Source organism: Eptatretus burgeri, chromosome 24 (genome assembly GCF_056783735.1).
Source record: "Eptatretus burgeri isolate ZD-2024b chromosome 24, Ebu_testis_v1, whole genome shotgun sequence".
In the NCBI taxonomy this organism is placed as follows: Eukaryota; Metazoa; Chordata; class Myxini; order Myxiniformes; family Myxinidae; genus Eptatretus; species Eptatretus burgeri.
In genome coordinates, this window is record NC_140984.1 from 447,935 (window position 1) to 454,593 (window position 6,659).

Consider the following 6,659-nt stretch of genomic DNA (forward strand, 5'->3'; position numbering starts at 1 on the left):
GCCATGCCATGCCCACTGCCCCTGTTCACCAGCCCCCGTTCAATTTTTGCTTTGCCCTCCCTGTTCATTTCCATGTGCGCCAGGATCCGCAAGGCAACAGTTTGCAAGCTGCAAGAACTGCCCTGTTGGCAGCTACAACACGGGCCTGCAGTGGCGGCCCGTGCACCGTGTTTGTGTCCATGCATCCATTCGTTGTGTTCATTGCGTGTGCCACTTGAGCTGGCACGGAGACTGCGTTTGTGCAGCCCATGCACCGTTGTGGTTCACTGCGTTCAGTTCAAAAGGGAAGGCCTTGGACTGCGTGTGAGCAGCCAGCCACGTTCCCTGTCACCTGCATTGTTTGAGCCAGAGACTGCATGCGGGCAGCCTGGCTCCCTGCTAACTGCTTTCTTTTTGCAGAGTTCAATGATCCTGGGCCATGGTTTAGTGTAAAATTTGTAAGTTAAGGTTAAGATGTGCTGTAAATATGAGTGCGCCCCCGGCATGTCTGTCTAGCGCCGGCAATTTTATTTAAGTCGTCCGTGTGAGTGAGTTTGTTTAGATAGTTACGCAGCCCTCAGGTTATTTATTTTGGGGACACGAATACCATGAATGTCGCACTCAGGGATCCGTAGGTAAAATGTACTAGGGGAAAACTACACATGATGGCACACGAAAATTTGACGACTCGGGACGAGTCTGTAAAAAGGGGAGGGGGTAGTGTTGTGGTTACCAAATTCGCAAACCACCATTCAGGTCCCTTAGGTGAGGTATCTCGGTAAGTACATGTGTAGTTAGGCCCAAACCCGTTGTCTAGTGGGAATACATGTCATTTATGCGTGCTGCGACTCTTCAGGATAGCCGTTTTTCTTTTGCTATCTTTATTTTGGACCAACCGCCATGATTACCACCACAACCACAACATCAACCACCAACCACAACGCCGCTTCACCACAACCGCCACGACCTTCCCGTCACACCTCGCAACCGTCGCATCGCCACCGTTCTTGCCCCGCTGTGGTTACCGGTGTTGGACTCGTGCAGGGCGCGCGCCGAACAGCGTGTACAAAATCACGGATTTTGTGCTTCAAAAACGGATCAAAAACGACACACGCCCACTTTTTGCCGTCCAATCGGTGAGCGAGGGGCGAATTGGCCCCGCCCCCAGGGCGATCGATATATGCAAATTTATGGATCAAAAAGCCTTCACGCCCACTTTTTCTCGGGCCAATGGGGAGCGAGGTGAAAGGTCGAAGGGAGGGGGTCAAAGATGAGAGGGCGAAGCTACGGGGCGGATAAAAGGACCGTGTTCGTCAGTCCAGAGAGTCCAGAGGCGGAGAGTAGGAGAGTCCAGAGGCAGAGAGTAGGAGAGTAGGAGAGTCGGAAACAGAGAGTCAAGACTTCGCGGGCGGTGGAGTTGGCAAGAAGGAGCTGGTCGTCGTGTGCGTTGGAGTCGGAACGGAGGGGACGGAGCTGTGGAAAGGCAGCGACACCAGACGAGGGGTGCTCGCGTCGGGAGCTGCACCCCAGGGAGGCCGACAGCGCGACCTGGCCGAGGTGGAGACGCTCGTCGCGGGATAATAAAAATCCTCTATACCCCGAGCATCAGCAACCCCCTCCTGTTTCCCCCCGCGCTGAGATAGTGCGACCAAGGGGGCCCCTTTCCCACCCCCTACCAGACACTGTCCGCGAGGCCCGCGGAGTTGAGGCGCCATCGCCGCTCCGCGTCTCATCACCAGACGGGTAGGCGCGACCCGGTCTCGGCCTCAGGCCCGCCTCATCCTTGAGGGTATTCTTTTCCTTGGTTTTGGGTATGTGTTGTCGGCGCCGTCTGTGAAGTAGAATTGTATAAGTGTTGCCGTGTGCTCGGTAGTCGGTATTAGCTCTGCATTGTGTCTTCGCTTTTACATTTGCTTTTTGTGTAAATTACATTGTGTCTTTTCTGTGTGCATTTGGTGGAATTGTATATGTGTGCTCCCGTGTGCCGCGAATAAATGTGCTTTGTGTTGAACTGTTTCCCGCTTCGCTTCGTCTTTTCCTCCATTGAATCCTCATCTTGCTTCACGTAAAGGGTTGGTAGTGGGCTGAATACGCCCGATAATTAATCGAACCGTCGAGGTCGACGATAACACCGCTCGGTTATTCTGATAGTACAGAACGGGTCGCTTAAGTGGCCCGTGTCCGAAGTCGACCTGCGGCGAGGTGCGATCGCCCGGTCTACCCTCCGCGTGGGTACTTAGGTAGGTGGAATTGGGCGAGCAACCCTATCCCACGCGGGGGCTGATTGGCTCGATCGCGGTGAGACCGAAAGGTCCACCCGTGACTGGTTCCCGGCGTTAGTCCGAGAGGGTCACGACTGGATTGTCCGTCCGGTGGGCGACGTGCCGCGATTCGAGTTACGTGGCCGTCAGCACGCCGGCGGGCGCGAATACCGCAACAATATATATATATATATATATATATATATATATATATATATATATATATATATATATATATATATATATATATATATATATATATATATTTATATTGTTGCGGCTGTGGAAATTCGCAAACCACCATTCAGGGCCTGTAGGTGAGATATCTCTAAGTACATGTGTAGTTAGCCCCAAACCCGTTGTCTGGAGGGAATTTATGTGATTCATTCGGGCTGCGACGCTTTGAGATAGCCAATTTTCTGTTCTATGTTTTATTTCAAACAAACAGCATCTCAACAACTACGCCATCCCCACCACAGCGCCAACCACACTACAACAACGCCACACCACCACCTTCGCCTTTACCTTCACAACCTCATCCCACATCATCGCTTCTACGGCCATTCCCGCGCCGCGTGTGAACACTGAACGTTGGGCTCTCTTGGGCCCGTTCGGCGATTGGTGCCGAACGCACCGAGCCGCGAGCGCGAATGGCGGCCTTTCCGAGGGGAAAATTCGGATTAGAAACGCTTCACGCCCACTTCCCCTCCGTCCAATGGGCGAACGCGAGGCGGCTTGGCCCCGCCTCCAAGCGCGCATCGGTGAACTCCGTTTATGCAAATATGCGGATCCAGGGAGGTTCACGCCCCTTTTTGCTCGACCAATGGCTGAACAGACGGTGGCGTGGCCCCGCTTCCAATCGCGTTTTGATCCGCATATTTGCATATCGGCTTCTTCTGCCGGCTATAAAGGCGCGAGAATTCCCAGGTCGGGAGTAGTTGCTTTTGGAGACAAGGAGCGTTGAGTTGGTGGAGTTGAGTCGAGTGCGCGCGGTGGAGCTGTAGGCGGCGGGTCGGGGCAAGGAAGCTCGGGTCCGAGGCAAGGAGGACGGCAGTCGGTGACGAGGTTGCGGTGTGGGGGATCGCTCATCTCGTCGCAGGACCCAAGCCAGCCAGCCACTCCCCTCCCCCAGGGCATCAACAATTTCCCCTTCCCCCGCGCTGAGATAGTGCAAAAGGGGGGCCCCGTTCCTCCCCCACCCCAAACGTGGTGCCAACAAGCACGCCAGGGGCACGGAGTCAGGGCACAGCGGCGCGGACACTTTGCGGCTTGCCCGCCAATGCGTCACGAGGACGCGGGTAAGACCTCAAAGGTCTCGCGGACCTGGCCGCTCCTCCAGGCCTCGCGCACATTTGACCTACGGGCCTGTCTGCCTCCTTGTCTGTGAGGGTGGCTTCTCTCTTTTGCTTTTGTGTAAATGTGTGTTGGCGCCGTCTTTCAAGTAGAACTGTGTAAATGTTGCCGTGTGTACGCGTGGAGTCGGTTTTAACTCTTCCTTTGCTTTCTATGTGCATTTTGATTATTGTGACTGTATATACGTGCTTTCCATGTGCTGCGGAATAAAATGTTTGCTTGTTGAACTGTGCCTGTTTCGCTTCGTCTTTTCTCCATTTGAATCTCCTTCTTGCATCACGTAAGGGGTTTGTAGTTGGTGCAACATCCCGGTAATTAATCGGAACCGTCAAGGCCGACGATAACACCGCTCGGTTATCACTGCAGCACGGAACGGACCGCTTCAGCGGTTCGTGTCCGGAGTCGGCCTGTGGCGTGGTACGATCGCCCGGTCGACCACTCGCGCAGGTACTTAGGTAGATCGAATTTGGCGAGCAACCCTATCCTGCGCGGGTGGTCAATTGGCACGATCGTGGTGAGGTGAAACCCCCACCCGTGACTAGCTCCCGGCGTTGTTCCGAGAGGGTCACGACTGAATTGTCCGGCCGGTGGGCGACGTGCCGTGATTCGAGTTACGTGGCTGTTCGCACGCCGGCGGGCGCGAATTCGCAACAATATATTCGGACTTTTGCTTTAAAGTTTCGAAAAGATCACGTTACTATTTAAAGATTATTCCATTTATCGTATTGTAATTTCGTGAATACATTATTTCGTAAATAGACGATATATCGTAAATACATAAATACATTATGACGCGTTTCGCTGTTGGCTTAATCAAGGCACGTGACGAAATATCGGAAGTTGTTTTTTTTATTTTTTTTATTTTAGCCGACAAAGCCTTTAGGACGCTGCTCGTGGACACATTTGTCCATGTTTTAAATGCCGTGAACAAACTTTGGTCCATCAAGGGTGATGAAGCTCGTGGTCTAGTTTAACCACAACGGTGTGTTTGGTTCACGAGATGACGATCGCATCAGCTCACCTGACTAAAGTCCAGGTGAGCTGACAACTATCACAATGAAAGAGGAAACGCACCTGGAAATCTGCCACTGAGAAGAAAGTTGAGTGTTTGTGTTTGGCAGGAGACGTCCGGCCAGGGTGTCTCTGTTGGAAGACCACACACACGTCAGTGGCGGTGACCCAGTCCTGCAGGGAGGGACTCGCCTCGAAATTGTGGCCCGAGGGTCGTCCCTCCGGCGTGTCAAACTTGATGGGTCCACCACGGAAGAGTCGCACCCCGGGGTTTGAGCACAGGAAGTCCTGCTCGTTCGTTCCGCTCACGACGGTCTTACTCGAACGTCTGTGAAATCCCGAGCAGTCCGTCGAGTAGAACCGAAGGGGCAGCCAGGTCTTCCCAAAATCCGAAGACCCATAGATCGCCGTGGCCTCGGGTGTCGAAGGAAAGAGATGGAGACTCACGGACGTGATCTCAAAGCTTTTACCGAGAGACAAGGTCAGCTAGACGACCTCGTGGTCCTTCGATGACTGCCACTGGGTCACGTTGGACGGGCTGTTCACGTCGTTCAAAATGGACCGCCGGGTGGGACCAGTCGCAGACGATCTTGTGATCGTCGATCATCGACTCGTGGTCGTTCGGGTTCAACGGCTCGAGGGTCTTCTCACGACCAGAGAACCACTCGCGAGGGGTCTCGCAAGTGCTGCTCGCGGTCACCGTCCGACCGGACGCCACGTTCTTCCATCCTGGGGCACAGCAGCGAGGGTTCCGTGCTTCGTCGTAGCAGGGGATGGAGGCGGTAGACCCAAGTGGGGGGAAGTCCACGTGCAAGGAGCACGGCCCGTGCACGGAGCGAGGCGGCTCTGGAAGTGCGGCGCACAGGGAGGGACACGACGTGGCGCACAAAATGGAGATAATCCCGAACCGCACCGTTTCCTTGATCGTTATTATAATAAAGATTAAACACCATTGGGGTCTTACCCCGGGCTGGGTCCCACAAGCCTTCAAAGCTTCCCACATCACGGACGGTCCAATAGGAGCCCTTCCCGCTTTCCAATCTCTCATCGCGTGTCCGGCAGAAGCAGGTGTTCGACTGTTTTTGGCGGGAAACAGGCAACGAGGGCTCAGAACGAAAGTGAATCACGTGACGATGACGGGCGTCCCGCCCCTCCTGAAGACACGCCCACAGTCCCACAGACAACGAGGGCTCAGAACGAAAGTGAATCACGTGACGATGACGGGCGTCCCACCCCCTCCTGAAGACACGCCCACAGCCCCCCAGACATCGTTCCCATTTGTCAGTTAGATGGAATTTATAAATAAATTCCTCAATGTAAATTCCTCTTCTTCTTCCTCAATGACTCCTTGGGGGTTTATATCGATTCCCAGTAAAACTCGACGGAGTTTATAAAATAAATTCGATCTTTGTGATTCGATGTGAACATCTGGCTCCACGGTTGACCCTGCAGTGACCCTGTGATAAGTTGTTTGAGGTTTTTTTTTCTTTTCCAAAATGTTCTTGCAAAATGGTTCGCTCGGCCTTGCAGGACGAGACTGGCGGGAAAAAAAAACAACAGAAGAGGCGCGCGCGTCGTCAAGGGCAGTGATTCACCTCAGAGAGCTCGTGCCGCCTGCGGGTCACGTGACGGCCCCTGGAGACGAGTGACAGGAACGTGGTTGCTAGGGAAATGCACATTAATATTGGAGGCGCCGTGAATCCAGGGACGGAGTTTATTTCGATTAAAAACACATTTATAACGGATTATTCTCCACACAATGTGTTCATATAACAACAGGACGTTGTTATGGTTGTTTGATGAGTGTGGACTTATGTTTAACTAGTACGTGCCAGTACGTGCGTGGCCGTAAGTGCAAAAAAAAAGAGGAATTGTGACGTCAATCGTGACGTCATAACACCGTGTCCTGTCATTGGTTTGGTAAATAAATGGCTATAACTTGGGAACCACTTGTCCGATTAATATCAAACCTTGAAAAGGCACATCCACAGGACCCCGGCAATATACCTGGCAAGTTTCAATCAGATCGGGCCGGTGGTTGTCGGGAAACAGCGG